Source organism: Callorhinus ursinus, unplaced genomic scaffold (assembly GCF_003265705.2).
Source record: "Callorhinus ursinus isolate GAN/ISIS: 27379988/994484 unplaced genomic scaffold, GSC_fseal_2.0 scaffold10, whole genome shotgun sequence".
NCBI classification, from domain to species: domain Eukaryota; kingdom Metazoa; phylum Chordata; class Mammalia; order Carnivora; family Otariidae; genus Callorhinus; species Callorhinus ursinus.
In genome coordinates, this window is record NW_027397072.1 from 72412685 (window position 1) to 72435423 (window position 22739).

Here is a 22739-nt window from a genome sequence, read left to right on the forward strand (position 1 = left end):
CACACACACACACACACACACACACACACACACACACACACACACACGCTTTTTGGACATCGAGGTATCAGGACGTCCCCCTCCCCCGCCCTTCCCACAGTGGGTCTCTACCCCTCAGCTCAGCTCCTCGCTTGCCCTACAAGTAATCAGCAAGGAATATTAGCCTAAATCAGAAGCCCTCCCCTCCACTTTCTCATCCCCAGGAGAGTTTGCCCTGGCTGTGGAGACAAGAGGTTTCACCACAAACCTAAGACTCCAGTCTAGTCACTCTGTCCTGGAGTGAGCAGTGTCTACTGCAAAGTCACCAGCACTCCTTAACATTCTCACCATTTCATTGCCCTGGAAAGGGGGATGTGTGTGAGGGAAACGTAGCATTGATTAAGGCTCTACTGTGTGCCGAGCTGTGGCCTAGGTGCTTTACATATGTTGCTCATGGGTCCACTTCCTCTTCACTGGTTCCCACCACTCATTCCCACCCTGCCCCTGAAAAACAACACAAACAAACTGAAAACCTCTAAATCTCCTAGGGAAATAACCAACAGTTACTCTGAGGTGTAGGCGAAAGTGCACAGAACTTGCAGCCCCCACACCTTGGTCATTTTCAGTTCTGTTTCTTGACAATCATGTGACAAGGCATACATCATTTAACCTTTCCAGGCCTCAATTTCCATATCTGTAAAGTAGAGGTTACATAGAAACCAATTTTTTTATTTTTAAATTTGTTGCTTTGATTTTTTTTTTTTAATTGAGGTATAATTTACATACCACAAAGTGCACATATCATCAGCCCATTGAATTTTCGGGCTAAACATCCCAACACCCAGACCAAGAATAGAACACTGCCGGTATCCTGGAGCCCCTCATGCCCTCCTGCAGTCACTAACCTTCCCCCCTTCCCACCAGGGTACATACTAGCCTGACTTGTCCGAGCACAAATTCATTTTTGCCTATTTTTATACTTAGTGGACGTGGAGTCATACAATATGTACTTTTTCATTTCTGGCTTCTTTCACTAAACATCATGGTTTTTTTTTAAGATTTTATTTATTTATTTGAGAGAGAGAGAATGAGAGATAGAGAGCACGAGAGGGAACAGGGTCAGAGGGAGAAGCAGACTCCCTGCTGAGCAGGGAGCCCGATGCGGGACTCGATCCTGGGACTCCAGGATCATGACCTGAGCCGAAGGCAGTCGCTCAACCAACTGAGCCACCTAGGCGCCCTAAACATCATGTTTTTACATGTAGTAATAGTTTGTACTTTCTACTTGCTGTATAGTGTTTCATTGTGTGAATATACAACAATTTATTCACTCTACAGTTGGATATTTAGCTAACTGCCTGTTGGAGGGCTATTATAAATAGTGCTTCTCTGAACATTCTAGTATCTCTCTCTTTTTTTTTTTTTCAAAGTTTTTTATTGTGGTTAACATAAGAATGGGTAAGGTGGTAAATGTTAAGTGTGCAGTTCAGTGGCATTAAATGAATTCATAATTTGTGCAACCATCACCAAAATCCATCTCCATAACTCTTTTCATCTTATAAAACTGAAACTCTGTACCCATTAAACACTAACTCTCTATTCCCTCCTCCCTCCAGCCTCTGGTGGCCACCATTTTGCTTTCTGTCTCCATGATTTTGATTATCTGAGTACCTCATATAAGTGGTCTAGTATCTAACTTTTGGTGAGCATTTATACTCATTTCTGTTAGACACAGTATCTGTTAGACCAATGTCTCTCATGAACATAGATGCAAAAATCCTCAACCCAATATTGGCAAGTCAAATCCAACAATGTAAAAGAGAAAAATATTCCACAACAAAGTGGGATTTATATCAGGTATGCAAAGCTGGTTAAACATTCAAAAATTAGTGAATGTAATAAATCACATTAATAGGTTAAAAAGAATAAATCATACAACCACATCGATAGATGCAGAAAGGGGCGCCTGGGTGGCTCAGTCAGTTAAGCGTCTGCCTTCGGCTCGGGTCATGATCCCAGGGTCCTGGGATCGAGTCCCACATAGGGCTCTCTGCTCAGCAGGGAGTCGGCTTGTCCCTCGGCTGCCTCCTGCCTGCTTGTACTCTCTCTCTGTCTGACAAATAAATAAATAAAATCTTAAAAAAAAATAGATGTGGAAAAAGCATTGTGACAAAATCAAACACATTCGTGATAAAAGTTTTCAGTAAATTAGAAATAGAAGGAGACTTCCTTAACTTGATAAAGAATAGCCACAAAAAAACCTATAGCTAACATCGTACTTAATGGTGAGAAACTCAAAGCTTTCTCACTAAGATCAGGAACAAAGCATGGTTGTTCCCTCTCACCCACTCCTTTTCAACATCATACTGGAAATCCTAGTTAATGCAACAAGACAAGAAAAAAAATATATATATATGGAAGGAAGAAATAAAACTGTCTTGTTTGCAGATGATATGATTGCCTATGTAGAAAATCTGAAGAAACCATTAAAAAAAAATCCTGGAACTAATAAGTGCTTATAGCAAGCTTTTAGGATACAAGGTTAATTTACAAACGTCACTTTCCTATATACCAGAAGTGAAATAGTGGAATTTGAAATTAAAAACACAATACCATTTACATTAGTATCTCTCAAAATGAAATACTTAGCTGAAAAACTAACAAAATATGTACAAGATCTATATGAGGAAAACTAGGAAAGTCTGATGAAAAAAATCAAAGGAGAGCTAAATAAGTGGAGAAATATTCTATATTCATGGGTAAGAAGACTCAATATTGTCAAGATATCAGTTCTTCCCTAATTGATCTATAGATTCAATGTAATCCCAATCAAAATCTCAGCAAGTTATTTTGTGGATATTGACAAACTGATTCTAAAGTTTATGTGGAGAAACCATGACCCAAAATAGCCAACACAATACTGAAGGAGAAAAACAAAAGTGGAAGACTGACAAGACCCAAATTTAAGACTATCTATAAAGCTACAGTAATTGACACAATGTGGTATTGGTGAAAAAATAGACAAATTGATCGGTGGAACAGAATAGAGAGCCCAGAAATAGATCCACACAAACATAGTCAATTGATTTTTCACAAAGAGCGAAGACAATACAATGGAGCAAAGATAGTCTTTTCAAAAAATGGTGCTGGAACGAAGTGGGTATCCACATACAAAAAACATGAATCTAGATGAAGACTTTACACCCTTCATGTAAAATTAATTCACAAAGGGTCACAGACCTATACACTGAAACACACAACTATAAAACTCCTAGAAGGTAACCTAGGAGCAAACCCAGAGGACCTAGGGTTTGGCAAAAACTTTCTAGATACAACACCAAAGGTGTGCTCTATGAAAGAAAGCAATGATAAGCTGTATTTCATTAGAGTTTTTTTTTAAGATTTTATTTATTTATTTAACTGACAGGGAGGAGGTCGGTGGGAACACAAGCAGGGTAAGTGGGAGAGGGAGAAGCAGGCGTCCCGCCGAGCAGGGAGCCTGATGTGGGGCTCGATCCCAGGACCCTGGAATCATGACCCGAGCCGAAGGCAGTCGCTTAACCCACTGAGGCCACCCAGGCGCCCCTCATTAGATTTAAAAAAAAAAAGTCTGCTCTGTGACAGATATTGTCAAGAGAATGAATAAAGAAGCCACAGACTGGGAGAAAATGATTGCAAAAAACATATCTAATAAAGGATTATTACCCAAAATATAAAAATTATTCTTAAAATGCAACAAAAAGAAAAGTAACAACCTGATTTTTTAAATGGGCCAAATATCTTAGAAGACACATCAGCTAAGATGTACAGAAGGCAAATAAGAATACATAAAGATGTTCCACAGCATATGTCATCAGGGAAATGCAAATGGAAACAACAATGAGATACCACTATACTCCTGTTGGAATGATCAGATGAAACTGGCCTAAACTATATTACAAAGCTATAGAAATTAAGACATTATGATATTGACATAAAAACAGACACATAGATCAATGGAACGGAATAGAGAGCCCAGAGATTAACCCATGCATATATGGTCAATTAATTTATGACAAAGGAGCCAAGAATATACTTTGGGGAAAGGACAGTCTCTTCAATAAATAGTGTTGGGAAAACTGGACAGCCACATGCAAAAGAATAAAACTGGACCCCTATCTTACACCATATACAAAAATAAACCCAAAATGGATTAAAGACTTACATGTAAGTCCTGAAACTGTAGAACTCCTAGAAGAAAACAGGTGATAGGCTTCTTGACATCAGTCTTGGCAATGATTGTTTGGATTTGACAGCAAAAGCCAAGGCATGAAAGCAAAAATAAATAAGTGGGACTACACCAAACTAAAAAGCTTCTGCACAGCAAAGAAAACCATCAACAAATAAAAGGGCAACCTGCAGAATGGCAGAAAAATATTTGCAAATCATATATCTGCTAAGGGGCTGATATCCAAAATATATAAAGAACTCATACAACTCGGGGCGCCCAGGTTACTCAGTTGGTTAAGAGTCTGCTTTCAGTTCATGTCATGATCCTGGGGTCCTGGGATTGGCCCCACATCGGGGTCCTAGGATTGGCCCCACATCAGGGTCCCTGCTCAGTGGGGAATCTGCTTGTGTCTCTCCTTCTGCCCCTCCCCCCTTGCTCATGCTCTCTCTCACAAAATAAATAAATAAAATTAAAAAAAAAAAAGAACTCATACAACTCAATAGGAAAAAAGAATCTATTAAAAATAGGCAGAAGACTAGAGCACCTGGGTGGCTCAGTCAGTTAAGCATTTGACTCTTGGTTTTGGCTCAGGTCATGATCTCAGGGTGGTGAAATCAAGCTCCGCTCAGCACCGAGTCTGCTGGAGATTCTCTCTCTCCCTTTCCCCTCCTGCTCATTCTTGGTCTCTCTTATAAATAAATAAATAAATAAATAAAATCTTTTAAAAAATCGGCAGAAGATCTGAATAGACATTTTTCCAAAGACATACAGATGGCCAGCAGGTACATAAAAAGATGCTTAACATCACTAATCAGCAGGAATATGCAAATTGAAACCACAATGAAATATCACCCCGCATCTGTCAGAATGGCTATTATCAAAAGGACAAGGAATAGCAAGTGTTGGCAAGGATGTGGGAGAAAAGGGAACCCTTGTGCACTGTTGGTGGGAATGTAAATTGTTGCAGCCACTATGGAAAACAGTATGGAGGTTCCTCAAAAAATTAATAGAAATACCACATGATCCAGCAATTCTACCTCGGGTTATTTATCCAAAGAAAATGAAATCACTATCTCAAAAAGATGTATGCACACCCCAAGTTCATTGCAGCATTATGGACAATAGCCAAGACATGGGAACAACCTAAGTGTACATCTGTGGATGAAAAGAAGAATAAATGTGATATATACATATAATGGAATATTATTCACCCATAAAAAAGAAATTCTGACGCTGAAACCACATTGATGGACCTTGAAGACATTATGCTAAATGAAATAAGTCAAACAAAGACAAATGCGTAAGATCTCTTAAATAATGAACTCATAAATACAGAGAACAGATTTGTTGTTGCCAGAGGTACAGGTAGAGGATGGGAGAACAGAAGAAGTCCTCGGTCTGACATAATGAGATCTTCTCAGATTATTTCTTGATTGCCTGTATTGTAGTCATGCCGCCTATCCTTTGATGAGATATTGGATAACACTGAAAGTACGGTGAAAAAAAATGCACTCATAAAAAAATGAACTCATACAACTTGGGACGCCTGGGTGACTCAGTTGGTTAAGAGTCTGCTTTCAGTTCATGTCATGATCCCACATCGGGCTTCTCCCTCTGCCTGCCGCTCCCCCTGCTTGTGCTCTCTCTCTCTCCCTCTGTCAAATAAATAAATAAAATATTAAAAAAAAAAAAAAGATGAGTGGCTGCCAGGAGTTTGCAGGAAGGGAGAAATGAATAGGTGAGGCACAGAGAATTTTTAGGGCAGTGATACAGTCTGTATTATACTGTAATTGGGGATACATGTCTTTACAAATTTGTCCAATTTTAGTATATGTGCTGCCAAAGTGAACACTACAAATTTGTCCAAACGCATAGAATGCACAGCACCAGGAGTGAATCCTGATGTAAAGTATGGACTTTGGGTGATCATGATATGTCAGTGTAGGTTCATCAGTTGCAACAAATGTGCCTCTCTGGTGGGGGATGTTGATAATGGGGAGGTTAAGCACGTTTGAGGGTAGAGGAGTATATGGGAAATCTATGTACCTTCTGCTCAATTTTGCTGTGAACCTAAAACTGCTCTAAAAAATAAAGACATGTAAAGCACTTAATGCCTGGCAGGCTTCATCAGCTTCATTGTACATGGATCAGGTGTGGGGGGGCAGCTATTTCTCCGGGAACTCCCCAGCTATTAATCTGTGGAGCAGTGTCTCTGTAGTCAGTTTCTCCAGAAAAGAATCCTCCAAACTCCCATCAAGATGGCATTATGCCAGCTTTCAGAGTTTTGAAAGTAGGAGGAAGGAATGGAAGTGAGGGTCCAACTACTCTTTCAACTTGTCCCCTTGTTTTCATTGTCACACTTCACACCTGCCCTTCAGGTTTCTTGAGGATTTCCAAGGGTTTTTTTTAAAGATTTTATTTATTTATTTATTTATTTATTTATTTATTCATTCATTCATTCATTCATTCATTCATTCATTCATTTGGAGCACACCCATGAGTGCAAGCAGGGGAGGGGCAGAGGGAGAGGGAGAGAGAGAGAGACTCTCAAGCAGACTCCCTGCTGAGCATGGAGCCCGACAGGCGGGCCCATCTCACAACCCTGAGGTGATAACCTGAGGAAATCAAGCGCTTACCAACTGAACCACTAGGTGCCCCTGGATTTCCAAGTTCTTAATCCCCTTCTCCTCAGTGTTTCCTTCTGTGATTCATAACTTTCTGCACTCTGTAATCAATTATGTTTCCTCCATTAGCTTTCTAACTTGCAAGAAATTGGTAGAATCTCTTGTGTGCTAATGCCTCCTCTTCCTCTTTGTGTTTTGAGCCTTTATATAATTTTCATCTCAGTTCGTGGCATAATTAACCACTCTTCTCACCTGCCAGAACCCAGTATGTCATTCTATATTCCTCTTTTTTCCTCACTCTTTCATCCAGTTGTGTGTCACATCTAACCGATTGTTACATTTTAAACATTTCCTGAATACATATCCACCAATACCCCCTTTAGACCTAGCCCTCTTCCTTGGACCATTTGAAAAAAAGTCCCAAAGTGAGCATTTGCCTTTATGTTTCAGTCCTGACGAGGAGACTACACCCCGTTGTGAATGTTCCTGGTCATTTGGCTGGTGCCCTCTAAGAGATGGTTGTTAAGGCAAAATAACGGTATTTCTTAGGATAATTTGTTCCTTTTATCCTGACCTTCTGTGCTTATCAAAGAATTTCCTGGAATGAATGTTATTTCTCACTTTCCTTCCTTCTGAGAAGAGCCTGGACTGTACTATTGGCAACTATTATTGAAAAATAACCAATAGGTCTGATGATTGGAAACCATGGAACCCGATGATTGTTGAGAGAACTGTGTCTGTTTGACCTGATGAGCTGAGGCCCAGGTCCTGAGTCCATGATGACCCCCTGAAGTTCTGATGCTCTGGGGAAATGCAACTGTACCTCCTCTCCCCCTCTCCCTCTGCCACATTGATGATAGTGCCAGATGCTGAAACAGAACTCACCGTACTTTCAGTGTTATCCAATATCTCATCAAAAGATAGGCGGCATGACTACAATACAGGCAATCAAGAGATAATCTGAGAAGATCTCATTATGTCAGACTGAGGACTTCTTCTGTAGTATGAAAACAGGTGGAGCCAAGCACACAGATACAAAAATGCACGCACAGTGTTATCTCTGTATACCCAACAGGCACATTAAGAATTCATATTTATATTTGTATCCTAACACACTCCTAAAAATGAGGACTCCTTTGGCTCTGCTGGTTGCCAAGGTGATTCCCGCTGGAGTAAACACAGTTTTGCTGGTCAACGCAGACAGAGCTTCATTTAGGACACTTCAGGTCCTCTTTGGGAGCCCTCCCCTTTCCTGAGGTCCTTCTTCCTGCCCACTCCCTCCCCAATGCCAGACAGAAAGGCACACTGCCCGCTGCAGAGCTGGCTCAAGGTCTGAGGAGCTGTGTGTGTGGGAATCCTCAGTTAACACATGGAGCCCAAAAAGCAACAGGAAAAAAAATCTCCATGCTCAGCTGAATTCCAGAAGCCTACTCATTCCAATACTAACAGATGAGTAGGAGAACAGGAAGGCAAGTGTCATGATCCCACCCCTCCCATTTTCCCTGGCTCCCTCTTCGGACCCTCCCAGCCTCCTCCTCTTCCCCCAGTTCCTGCATCTGAAGCAACTCTGATCCTTCAGGCTGGAGACCCGGCATCTTTCGCTTTTCTGTCTTTCAGTGTATGGTCTTTGAGCCAGTGAAGGCTATATGAGAACCAAAAGCAATTTTTAAAAAAAGGATGTGATAAGGAGGGCACTGGTGATGAGCCCTGGGTGTCATATGTAAGTGATGAATCACTAAATTCTACACCTGAAACTAATACTACACTGTATGTTAACTAACTGGAATTTAAATAAAAATTTGAAACTAAAAAAAAAAAAAGAGCTTTGGAAAAGTTTAGTATACTTTCCCAGAAAGACAGCAGTGCCTTAAAACAGCATAGTCTACTGAGCCGGGGCCTCCCTGGGAGCCCTGCTGGCCCAGCCCAGGTGGCCAGAACAAGAAGGGAGGCCAACAGGGCCAGCTCCTCTCACATGCCATCCCTGGGCACAATTTGTATATCTCTAAACTCCAAATCTTAGTTTGCTCTTTTCTTTTTTTTTTTCCTTTCCCTTCCTTTCCTTTCCTTTCCTTTCCTTTCCTTCCCTTCCCCTTTCCTTTTTTCTTTTCTTTCCCTCCTTTCTTCTTTCTTCTTCCTTCCTTCCCTCTTTCTCTCTCTCTCTCTCTTTCTTTCTTTCTTTCCTGTTTTTTCTGTCTCACTCACTAATATGAAATGGAACAGAGGGACTTCATTTTGAGGTCTGGCTGGGCCTTTGAACATGCTGTATGTTTCTCCTTAGATTACCCCAGAGGCAAAACTCAGTCTCTGCGGGTTTTTCCAAGAAATCCACTCATGCCAAATTTTGGTGAGTTTGGTCAAATTTTCGTAAGATTTGGTGGCGTTACAAGAAGAAGATCACATCACAAGATGAGGAGCCTTTTCTCTTCTCGCCAACTGTTCCTCCCCTATGCTGTCCCTCCTCTCGGCCCACCATGCCCTCCAAATTCTTCTCTCTCATAGTGCTAACTGACATCCAACCCTGGATGAGGGTGGGATGGTTGGGGAGAAGGTATGAAAGGAGTTACGGCTAGATTCTACCCCAAATTTATATAAACATATCTGTGGACATGCTCAGAAAAACCAACACCTCTTTATCAACACAACTCACTCTTTTTAGAGCACAGTCCTGTTACAGATGGCAAATCTTTCCCCCTGATATCAGGATATGTATATATGTATATCTTGTAACAATAGAAATCACTTTTGACTCTGGGCCCAAACAAACAAACTACTGTAAGCCTCTCTCTTTTCTTTGTTTCTTCTTCTTAGAGAATATTGCTCTTTTTTTGGTCAGAGCTACTGCTGTCCACTCTGGTGCCTGATAGCTGGAGCCACCTCTATCTATACCTCTTTCTTCCAACGTAGGGCCATCTGCTCCCTAGGGCCTGTCCAGTGGTAGACCATGTGGCCCATGTAGCCAGGGATATTTTCTTGACATAGGGGAGGTCTCTGTCTCTCATTCAGATTTAGGACTTTTGTGGCTCTGGCCCTTAAACATAGGCCCTCCTGCTACAAATCTTATACATTACTTGCTTTCTCAATTTCTTAATGTTCTTTTCTTTGAAGGATATCCCTCAGTGTTGCACACAAAGATAGCCCTTAATACCAACCTATATGCACTATTCCAAGGCCAAATCCCACTGCCTTGACTCATAATTCAGTGTTATCCATGGCTCTCTTTGGTGTGTAGAGTGTGGGTGGAGGGATATAATACTGTTAATTCTGGTTTCCTAGGCATCTCCCAAACTATCTCCTTCAAACCCTCCTTGTTTCTCCCAGGGTTCCTGAATCTGTTGGATCTTCATGCAAATAAAATTCTTTAAAGCCAATCCTGACATTCTAGAACAGGGCTAATAGAAATGTAATGCAACTCTTGGGGAACCCTCCTACACTGTTGGTGGGAATGCAAGCTGGTGCAACTACTCTGGGAAACAGTATGGAGGTTCCTCAAACAGGTGAAAATAGAGCTACCATACGATCCAGCAATTGCACTACTGGGTATTTACCCCAAAGATACAAATGTAGGGATCCGAAGGGGTATGTGCACCCCAATGTTTATAGCAGCAATGTCCACAATAGCCAAACTGTGGAAAGAGCCAAGATGTCCATCGACAGATGAATGGATAAAGAAGATGTGGTATATATACACAGTGGAATATTATGCAGCCATCAAAAGGAATGAGATCTTGCCATTTGCAACGACGTGGATGGAACTGGAGGGTGTTATGCTGAGTGAAATAAGTCAGTCAGAAAAAGACATATATCATATGACCTCACTGATATGAGGAATTCTTAATCTCAGGAAACAAACTGAGGTTGCTGGAGTGGTGGGGGATGAGAGGGAGGGGATGGTTGGGTGATAGACATTGGGGAGGGTATGTGCTATGGTGAGTGCTGTGAATTGTGCAAGACTGTTGAATCACAGATCTGTACCTCTGAAACAAATAATGCAATATATGTTAAAAAAAAAAAAAAGAAGAAGAAGATAGCAGGAGGGGAAGAATGAAGGGGGGTAAATCGGAGGGGGAGAGGAACCATGAGAGATGATGGACTCTGAAAAACAAACTGAGGGTTCTAGAGGGGAGAGAGGTGGGGAATGGGTTAGCCTGGTGATGGGTATTAAAGAGGGCACGTTCTGCGTGGAGCACTGGGTATTATGCACAAACAATGAATCATGGAACACTACATTAAAAACTAATGATGAAATGTATGGTGATTAACGTAACAATAAAAAATTTAAAAAAAAGAAATGTAATGCAACTCTCACATGTAACTTTACATTTTCTACCAACCACATTAAAAAGAAAAGGAACAAGTGAAATAATCTTAATATTTAAAATACTATCATAGCAACAAATGATCAATATAAAAAAACTTAGTGAGTTTTTTAAATAATAAATCTTTGAAATCTAGTATGCATTTTATATTTACAGCATATATCAGTTCAGACTAGCCACGTTTCAAGTGCTAGGTTGCTGTCATATTGGACAGTACACTCCTAGAGTTTCAAGGGTAGGTATATAAATAGGGACTTCCCATCTATACAAAATATGCACAGATAGATCAAGTACAAGCTTCTCAGCTGAGCTTTTAAGGCCCTCTTTAATAAGCTCCACCATTCCAGCCAGGCCAGTCTTCTGGCTGGTGCTCCTTACCCCATGTATATTTCTGCCTCTCTGCTTGGCCTTTGCTATTCCCCTAATGATCCTCTCTCCTTCCCCTTTGCTGTTATAACTCCAAGCCCACTGCAGTTCCATCTCTTTCTGGACTACAACAGTTCCTATTGCTCTTACAGCTTTCTAAGTAACCCTTACAGGTAGGACCATAAAATTTAGAATTTACTCTTATTATATTATCTTTGTATTATTTAGCTGTTATAGAGGAAACTCTTCTCTCCACCAATACTGGAAGCCCTTTTAGAAAATATCCATGGTAGGTATAATACTTCTTAGTCACTCATATGACTTACTGTAGCACAGAACCCACAATACACACTAAAAATGCTTTTTAGTGGCTTAAGAGGCTGTTATGGTTTTTACCATTTATATCATTTATCCCATTTCCCTTTTACCTTGTCTCTCCAGGTAGATTGAAAACTCCTCCCAAACCATATATTGGTTCTTTTTTTTTTAATTGAAGTATAGTAGACACATAGTGTTACATTAGTTTCAAGTGTACAACATAGTGATTCAGCAAGTCTGTATTTCATGCTATGCTCACCACAAGTGTAGCTACCATCTGATACCGTTGAACCCTATTACAGTACCAGTGACTATATTCTCTATGCTGTACCTTTTATCCCTATGACTTATTCATTCCATAACTGGAAGCCTGTACCTCCCTCTTCCCTTCACCCATTTTGCACCCCTTCCCTATGGCAACCATCAATTTTTTCTCCACATTTATGAGTTTGTTTCTGCTTTTTGTTTGTTCATTTGTTTTGTTTTTTAGATTCCGCATATAAATGAAATCATATGGTATTTATCCTGCTCTGTCTGCTTTATTTCACTTAGCATAATACCCTCTAGGCCCATCCATGTTGTTGCAATATGTTATTGCAACACAAGATCTCATTTTTTTAATGATGGAGTAATATTCTATTGTGTATATATACCATATCTTCTTTATCCATTCAATTGTTGATGGACACTTAGACTGCTTCCATATCTTGACTATTGTAAATAATGTTGCAATAAACATAGCAGTACATCTATCTTTTTGAATTAGTGTTTTGATTTTCTTTGGGTAAATATCTAGTAGTGGGATTGCTAGATCATATGGTAGTTCTATTTTTAACTTTTTGAGGAACCTCCACACTCTTTTCCACAGTGGCTATACCAAGTTACATTCCCACTAGTAGTCTTCGAGGGTTTCTTTTTCTCTACATCCTTGTCAACATTTATTATTTGTCTTTTTTATTCTAGCCATTCTGACAGAGGTAAGGTGATACCTCATAGTGGTTTTGATTTGCCTTTCCCTGATGATTAGCAATGATGAGCATCTTTTCATGTGTCTGTTTGCCATCTGGATGTTTTCTTTAGAAAAATGTCTGTTCAGGCCCTCTGCCCATTTTTAATCAGATTATTTGGTTTTTTGGTGTTGAGTTTATAACTTCTTTATTGATTTTGGATATTAACTTCTTATTGGATATGTCATTTGAAAAAAAATCTATTTAGTAGGTTGTCTTTTCTTTTGCTGATGGTTTCCTTCTCTGTGCAAAAGCTTTTTATTTTGGTGTAGTATCAATAGTTTATTTTTGCTTTTGTTTCCCTTGTCTGAGGAGACATATCTACAAAAATGTTCTTTGGCTGATGTCAGAAAGATTACTGCCCGTATTCTCTTCTAGGATTTTTGTGGTTTCTGGTCTCATATCTAGGTCTTTAAACCATTTTGAGTTTTTGTGTATGGTGTAAGAAAGTGGTCCAGTTTCATTCTTTTGTATGTAGCTGTCTAGTTTTCCCAGTACCATTTATTGAAGAGACCACTTCTCTCCATTGCATAGACTTTGTCTATGACTAATTGACCTCCTTTGTCATAGACTAATTGACCATATAAGCATGGGTTTATCTCTGGGCTCTCTGTTCTGTTCTGTTGATCTGTCTATTGTGTGCCAGCACCATACTGTTTTGATTACTACAGCTTTGTAGCATATCTTAAAATCTGTGTTACAGATATTAAAATCTGTATCTGTGATACCTTCAGCTTTGTCTTTCTTGCTCAAGATTGCTTTGGCTATTTGGGGTCTTTTGTGGTTCCATACATATTTTAGTATTGGTCTAGTTCTGTGAAAAATGCTGTTGGTACTTTGGTAAGGATTGCACTGAACCTATAGATTGCTTTGGGTAGTATGGACATATTAACAATATTAATTCTTCCAATTTGTGAGCATAGAATATCTTGCCATTTGTGTGGGTTCTTTTTTTGTCTCTCAAACCACTTAGCACAAATTCTACTAGGATTTCAATATCTAAGTTTAGCCAAAATTGCAAAGTATTTGACAAATAAATAAGTGCTTTTGCATACCTAACCTCATTTGATTCTCAAGACAACCCTTTGAGGTAGGACTTACTGATATCATCATCACTTTATAAATGGCCAATGTGAGGCTCAGAGAAGTTGATTGATTTGCTTGAACTCACACAGCAGGGAAATGCTAAAGAGCTGAACATCTACTCACAAATGAGAAGCCTTATTTTCCAAATCTGTGGTTGTCCCCTGTACCTCTGTCACACCCCATCCCTACTTCTAACCCAGGGTGAAACCAGGGGTTTTGTTTTGCTTGTTTTCATAATTAATGTTCTCCAGGAGATACTTGAGCATCTTGCCCTGCTATGTTCAATAATAAGCAATTCGGGAACTACTTCCCAGACAGTGCTATGCAGAGGGCAGCTCCTTTCTTTGCTCTTATGGGGATAATTTCCAGGGCAAGGCATCCTTGTAAAGGATCTCCCCACCTGTTTCTCTTCCCTGTCCTGAAAGGAGAAAGGACTATAAAAATTGTTAAGTATATGTCAATGGATACAGTTCAGGAATAGTTCTATCGAAATGTAAACTTTCATGATTACTCCAAAAATCCAGTGATAATAGTTCAGAACTTTGAGCCACACATCCCCCCCTCCATGCAGAATGCCCCACACCCATTAAAAGCAGCATTATTAAAAACAGCAGCTACTGGGCGTGCTTGGAAATAACTCTTCTCAAGTAAATAACTTGGAATGTTTTTATTTTAGAATATCAAAGGAAGCCTGGACCACATTATGGCTAATTGACTACATATTTCCATGAGCAGAAATGAAGCTATATTTTAGTTATAAGGATACCGACCACATTGTCTTTAATGCTGGTTACCAGCTTTTTAAAAAGAGATGAGAGAGAAGCAAAAAGTGAATTGCACACTGAATTTCAGCCTAACTTAAATCTTAGCTCTAGTTCGAGAACAAGGAGGTAATGGGGGAATGTGGCGCATGCATTTTGGTGTAATTATAGTAATTGCAACCATGCTGCCAGGGCCCTACCTTTGGGCAAATCTCTTCTGATAAGGAAATGTTCTTATGGACAATGCTCTCTCTCTCTCCTCCCATGGAGGGAGCTGGTTAAAGTAGCCTAGATGACTAGAAAACAATGAATTCTGAAAACTGAGCATACTGGAAAGATGAGCTACTCCTGAAGTTAAGAAACACTTATAACAAAGTTGATCTTTTAAAATGATTTGCATAGTTGTTTTTGCGTTACATGCTAATTAGGCTTAACAAGCATTATTTATTTTAGAACCTCACCAACCATTTCTGGGCTTAACGAGGGGAGAGAAGTCCAAGAGGAGGGTGGAGAATTTCCAGTGTGGAGCCCTCCCCTGAAGCCCCTCATTGCCCATCTGTCTCAGGAGAGGGCCTGCAAGGGAAGCCTCATCTAGCACCTTATCCTCCCGGTCCATCTCCTCCCTGTTTACTCTGCTATTGAACAACTGGCTCAACTGGGGACTTCTAAAACCTCTAGGCTGTGGGTGGCCTTGATTAAATGCTCTAGGAAGAAAAGAAGAGAGAGGAAAATCTTGACTGTCCAGAACACTTGGATAATGAGTCTTTCTGGGTGGTGGAAATTTCCCAGATAACTGAGCATTTGCTTCTTTAAGCCCTGAAGTTTTTATGTTACCATTTCAAATGGCGATCTACATCAAACATGTCACTTTTCCCTGGTTTTTAAACAGTGGACATAATTTGACATTTCCTCGACTGAGTCACAATAATTATACATTGACTTGTAATAGAAATACAATAGAAAGATGACATCAGAGGTTGCTGACCCATGTATGATGGTTTATTCCCATATTAAATGACCCAGATTTGAACATATGTAAGTCCTTGCCATGGCTTTTTGTAGTTTTTGTAAAACTTCCCTCTCTCTGGTCAGTCCTCACCATGAGCAATCCCTTTTCCCCCTCTTTGAAATTGCTGCATTCTAGAAATTAGAATAACGAGGGTGTCTATCTTAGGTGTAAAGTAAAGGTAAATAGACTTTGAGGGAGGACCTAAGGCACAGCAAATAGGACTTTCTGCCAAATTTCCTCATTCAGTTTTCCATATGGTGCCTTCTGTATGGGGAGATCGTTAGAAAGCTAAATTCTGGAAAGTGAGAGAATACCGTTGCTGCTCTACGAAGTTGATCTGAAAACTCAGAAGGAGGCTAGGTTGAGATATGAATCTCCCTCACAGAATTTATAATAACAATGTTTTTTTCTGAAAACCAAAGCAACATGTGCCAAGTTTAAAATACTTAAATCTTACAGATCTATACAATGTGAAAAATCAAAGCCCCTCACATTATCTCCACCTCCACCACCAAATAACAACTTGTGTAAAATACATCAATGTTTTTTCCTATCCACACACTAGCATATTATTATGACTTTTTAAAAAGATATTTAGTATCATACACGACTTGTGCTTTACAGCTTTATCTTTCAACTTACCAGTTTGTCTTGACTATCTCCTGAATTCATACTTTTTAAAAAGATTTTATTTATTTATTTGAGAGAGAGAGAGAGTGGGCAGAGGGGCTGATGGAGAGGGAGAAGCAGACTCCCCGCTGAGCGGGGAGCCCCACATGGGGCTCGATCCCAGGACCCCGAGATCATGACCTGAGCCAAAGTCAGGCACTTAACCGACTGAGCCGCCCAGGTGCCTCATGAATTCATACATTTTTAGTTACTTTATTGCTTTGAATCACAGCTTAGTATTCCATTAAAGAAATATCATAATTTCCTTAAACAGTTCTCTGCTGGTGGATATCTGGAGAGTACCCAGTGTCTCAACACCACAGGCAACAATGAAATGGACATGTTTGAATACATATAATTGAGTGAGTATTTGGGGAAAATAAATTTTTTTTTCTGATTTTTTTCAACTTTATTTAGGCATAATATGAGTATTTGACATACATATACTTTGTGAAATGATTACCACAATTAGGTTAACACATCTATCAACTTATATAAAGCTACTTTTTGTGTAAGAATGCGTAAGTCTACTTTCTTGCAAAGTTCAAGTACACAACACAGTATTAACTAGTCACCATGCTGTACATTAGATCCCCAGAACTTACTCACTCACCTTCTAACTGAATGCTTGTACCTTTGACCAACATCTCCCCGCTCCCCAACTCTTCCACCGTTCTTTTTTTTTGTGATTTCTTTCAGTATTATTCTTTTTTTTAAATTTAAATTCAATTAACATATAATGTATTATTAGTTTCAGAGGTAGAGGTCAGTGATTCATCAGTCTTATATAACACCCAGGGCTCACTACATCACGTGCTCTCCTTAATGTCCATCACCCAGTTACCCCATCTGTCCACACCCTACCTTCCAGTAACCCTGTTTGTTTCCTATGATTAAGAGTATCTTATGGTTTGTCTCCCTCTTTGATTTCATCTTGTTTTATTTTTTCCTCTATTCCTTTATGATCCTCTGTTTTGTTTCTTAAATTCCTCATCTCGGTGAGATCATATGATCATTGTCTTTCTCTGATTGACTTATTCCACTTAGCATAATACCCTCTAGTTCTATCCACATCTTTGCAAATGGCAAGATTTCATTTTTTTTGATGGTTGAGTAGTATTTCATTGTATATATATACCACATCTTCTTTATCCAATCATCTGTCGATGGACATCTGAGCTCTTTCCACAGTTTGGCTATTGTGGACATTGCTGCTATAAACATTGGGGTGCAGTTGCCCCTTCAGATCCCTACATTTGTATCTTTGGGGTAAATACCCAGGAGTGCAATTGCTGGGTCACAGGGTAGTTCTATTTTCAACTTCTTGAGAAACCTCCATGCCGTGGGAAAATAAATTCTTGTGGAATTTGTCCTTCATATTAGTTTTTTAGGGCTTCATATTAGTTTCTTAGGACTGCTGTAACAAAGTACCACACACTGGCTGAAAACAATAGAAATGCACTGTCTTACAGTTTTGAAGGTTCAAATCCCAAATCAAGATGTCAGCAGGGCCAGGCTTTCTCTGAAACCTATAGGGGAACTCTTCCTTGCCCTCCTGGCTTCTGGTGGCTTGCTGACCATATTTGGTGTTCCTTGCCATGCAGCTGTGTGACTCCGATCTCTGCCTTCCGTGCCTCATGACCCCCTCACTGTGGCTCTCTGTCTTCACATGGCTCTCTTCTCAGAAGGACACCGGTCACACTGGATTAGGGCACAACCCCACTCCACTATGACATCATCTTAGCTGATGACATCTGCAACCACTTTATTCCAGCATAAGGTCACATTCTGAGGTACTGGGGGTTAAGACTTTAATATAGATCTCTTTTTTGTGTGGGGGGAGGGGACATGATTTAACCCAGAACATCCTCAGGGCTTTCAAAGTTTTAGTACATGCTGCCAAATTTTCTTCCAAAAATATTATGTCAGTTTAGATTCTCACCAATAATTGATGAGAGTGTCAATTTCTCACCTTCTCACCCACCGGATATTATTTTTTAAATTATTTTCTAATCTATATGAATATTTATAACTCATTATTTTATTTAGCATTTCTTTAATTATTAGTGAAATGAGCAAATTTTTACTTGCTTTACTGAATACTTGCATTTTTCCTGAGATTTGCCTCTGTTATCTTTTGCTCATTTTTCTATTTCCTTTTTTAAAAGATTTCTTTACTTATTTTAGAGAGAGAGAGAGAGAGAGCAAGCTGGAGGGGAAGGGACAGAGAGAGAAGGAGAGAGAAAATCTCAAGCAGACTCCACACTGAGCGCAGAGCCCGACTCAGGGCTTGATCCCACAACCCTGAGATCATGACCTGAGCCAAAACCAAGAGTCAGACACTTAACCAACTGCGCCACACAGGCACCCCTTGTTAACTTGTTCATAAGTGTTTCATTTCCCGTTGCTTTTGTGAGTAAGGTCTTTTCTTCCATTGAATTTTCTACCTGGTTGCTGTTTGCATGCAGGAAAGTTACTGATATTTTTTAATATTAATATGTGACTCACTACCTCCTTTAATTCTCATATTGTTTCTAGTGGTTTTTCAGTTGTTTCTCTTGGGTCTCAGGTGTATTGCCATATCAGCTGCAGTAAATAGTTTTGCCTCCTTTCTTACAGTATTTATATCTTTTGTTGGTTCTCTTTTTTAATTACATTAGCTAGCTCTTCCAGAAAAATGTTAAATAATAACCATGATAGAGGACTTGCTTGTCTTATTCTTGATTATAGTGGAAATGTTTCCTTTGTTTTCCCATTAATCAAAATGCTGAATTATGATTTGGGATACATATGTCTATTATATGATGGAAGTTTCCTACATTCCTATTTTGATACAGTGGTTAAGAATATGCCATCTGCTAGCTATATACAACCCACTTCCTAGCTCTGGGACCTGAGGCAAGATCCTTAACCTTACTGAGCTTTAGTTTCCTTATCTGAAAAGTGAGCATGATAGATAGTGTTTTTATCATTGGTACTTTCTCATTTCTCTAAATGAGAAAATGCATGCAGAGCATGTCAGACAGTACTCAGGACATAAGAAGGACAAAATAAATGTTAGCTCTTATTATTGTTTTTGTTTTACTATAAATGAATGTTCAATTTTATTACATTCCTTTTCTGTATCGTCCAAGGTAATCATGGCTTTTCTCCTTTGACTATTAATAGGGTGAATTACACTAATAGATTTTCTAAAATTGAATCACCCTGAAATGAATTCCACTTTGTCACAGTGTATTTGTTTAATGGGCTACTGGATTCTATTTTGTTAGTATTTTTATTAGAATTTTAATATCATATTTAAAAAGTGAGAATACCTTAGTGTGGGTGTGTGCATACACACTGTATGTGTGTGTGTGTGTGTGTGTGATATGTGTATGGTGTAAGTATGGTGTGAGTCTGTGGTGTGGTGTTATAGTGGTGTATATGTGTGTGACATGTTTATATTGGTGTAGAGTGTAATATGTGCTGTGTGGTGTGTACATGTGGTATGTTTGTATTTGTACAGTGTGTGTGGTGTGGGGGTATGTGGTGTGTGTGTGTGTGTGTGTGTGTGTGTGTGTTTGTGTTGGGCAATGCTTGTATGAAGTGTGTGGTGCATATATGTGATCACTATGAGGTTTTGGTACTGATTATGTGTTGACTCCATAAAATAAGGAGGAGGCTTTTTCCTTTATGCCCTGAATGGGTTAAAGAGCATCAGAGCATCTCTCCCTTAAAGGTTTAAAATAACTACCTTGTGGGCACCTGGTGGCTTGGTCAGTTAAGCATTTGCTGTCGACTCTGGTCATGATCCCAGGGTCCTGGGATCAAGTCCCACAATAAGCTCCCTGCTCAGCAGGGAGTCTGCTTCTCCCTCTACACATCCCCCCTGCTCAAATAAATAAATAGAGTCTTTTAAAAAAATAAAATAAAATAACTAACTTGTTAAATGATTGGGGTTGAGTAGTTTTTGATAGCATTGTCAATTTCTTCCATGATTTAGGTTTTTTTAAAAATCCCTTTCTGAGTCAATTTCAATAAAAATTTCTTTGAAGATCATCCATTCATTCTCATTTTTCAGAGAATATGGGAACAACTGTTTCTCATATGATGTCAAATAACACTGCAGTATATAATTTAAAAGTTTTCTTAACATTTAATATGAAGAGAAAGGGCAAAAAGATGTGAGGTGATTTTGTCACCAAGAGCAGGACCAGGTTGGTCAAGTGGGAAAGATGGACTCCCTGTGAGATTGTGTTCAATGGTGAGCAGTAGTCAAGGACTGCAAGGGACTCCACACCTGAGGAATCTAGGGTCCTAGAGGATCTGCAGACCATGCTTTGCACACAGCAGGTGCTCAGTAATTGCCTGGTGATTGGGGTACCTGGCCTGTGGTAATTCTGGTGGGTGGTTAGTGGCAGAGTTCAGACTGGGATGGAGAGCTGTAGGCTCATCTTCCTGGCCTCCTTCAGACCCACCAGACTCACCAGTTCCCCCTTTGGAGGTGAGGCTGGAGGAAGTAAATGGTGATGAAGGCAAGAGCTCTGTGGGAACCACCGCGGAAGCCGTGCCTAGGGAATAGAAACAAGCCAGGGAGTCCCCCAGATCCAGTCAGCATCAGGAACCGGAGGCTTTCAAACAGAGCCACGTGTCAGAGCAGAGAAGAGCCACAAGCCAGGAACCAGGGTCTCTGCAACCAAAGTGAAGCTGGCAGAGCCTGCCATTCTTCCTGCTATTGCAGAATTCACTGACTCTCCTAAGAATGGCCTGCCAGAGTCTGAAACCCATTGGATGCCACATTGGACCTGCTGCTTTTACCACATCCTCCTGACAAAACTCCACCAAGACCTTCCACCTTAAGGATGGAACTTCAATATAGCTGGTCTGAGAATCCCTCCAGAGTGAACGCCACCTGCTGAACAGTCAGCGTCTCCTGCAGTGTTTCTCAATGTGATCTGTGGGCCACTGTCTCAGAATTACCCGAGATATTTTGTACAAATGTAAATTCCTAGGCCCCACCCAGACCTACTGAATCAGCATCACTGGGAGTGTGGCCAGGAGTCTGCTTATTTGATAACATTCTAGATGATTCTTATTTATACACACTGACATTTGAGCTCGACTGTGTGATATCAAAACATACACAAGTCCCTTAGAAGTGACTCAATGGTGATGGTAAAGTCTGGCCCATATTTAGTCCTTTGTTCATTTATTTATTCAACAAATATTTTTAAAGACTTATGTCCAAGGCATTGTGTTAAGTACTATGAAAAGTTAAATTGAACTAGTTAGTACTTATTTCCATTCAACTCAACAAACAACTAATAGATGCTCACTGTCCTCCAGACAAAGCATGAGGTGCTACATATTCGATGGAAATAAGCAGTTCCTGACCTCCAGAACCTGGGCAGGGAGGGGGCCCTCCTAGAACCCATGTGACACAGCATGAGAGGCACTGCTGATGTTATGAGTAAAATACATGGAAGCAGAGATGGAGATGCCCTGGCAAAGGTCAGGAATAAAGATCCCAAACAGTTTCAGAGCTGAGTTGGCATTTGAAGTAGATTCTGAAGAACAAATAGAATTTTGCCTAGGAGAATGGGCAAGGGCAAGAGGAGCATTCTGGCTGGAGGGAGCAACCCAAGCAAAGACACAAAGATGCAGGGCATACCTGGGTCCAGTGAGTGGTTTGGTATGATTGGCCTATTGTCTGTCAAGAGGAAACTGACTGAAAATAAAGCCAGAAACAGGCAGGTGCCAAACTGGGAGGAAGCATGAATGTTATTCCAAAGTCTAGACTTGGTGCTATAAGCCAGCATTTCCCAAACCTGGCCATGCAGATTCCTGAACCCTGTCCATTACCAGTCGATTCAATCTGGGCTGAGATCAAAGAGTCTCGTTTCACCAAGGTCTACAGGCAATGCACAGCCGTAGTTGGGATACACTGCAATTAAGATTGAGAGAAGAACTTTTAGGAAAGGAAAGTCATCACAGTTGGAGCTCTGGGGCAGGCCCAGGACCAGAGTGAGGTGAGTGGGGCATGTAGGGAGCAAAATTTAAGGAGGCCTTCACTCTCAGCACTTCCGTGATCTTGAGAGTAGTGTCTCCTTAAATCCCATGCCTTTGGCCTCTTACTCACTGCCTGTTAGTCCCAACCCTGACTTGGGAACAATGAAAGGGCTCGGAGAGGGAGAGGACATACATCAGAACAGGCCACAAGGAAGCCAGTACAACAGTCCAGGTGAGAGAGGATGGAGGCTTCACGGGTGGAGAGAAGATCAGTGAGGCCCTTCCAAAGTAGCACCATAAGCCAGCGTGTGACCCAGGGCAGAAGCCCAGGAGGATGCTGAGGTTGACTGGTTTAGGGATTGGAGCATGGGCGGTGGGCAATGACATAGCAGACATGAAGGAG

General features: G+C 40.3%; 2 long non-coding RNA genes across 2 annotated transcripts in view; one reads left to right on the plus strand and one right to left on the minus strand.

Annotated features, from left to right (window-relative positions):
• The window catches only part of LOC141373523 (uncharacterized), a 25479-nt gene extending 7429 nt beyond the window's left edge, over nt 1-18050 (minus strand). The window contains exon 1 of the long non-coding RNA XR_012379587.1: nt 17816-18050. This is a non-coding gene — a long non-coding RNA (uncharacterized lncRNA). The remainder of the gene's footprint in view (nt 1-17815) is intronic.
• The window catches only part of LOC141373522 (uncharacterized), a 188206-nt gene that overhangs the window by 152121 nt on the left and 13346 nt on the right, over nt 1-22739 (plus strand). The window contains exon 3 of the long non-coding RNA XR_012379586.1: nt 16620-16707. This is a non-coding gene — a long non-coding RNA (uncharacterized lncRNA). The remainder of the gene's footprint in view (nt 1-16619; nt 16708-22739) is intronic.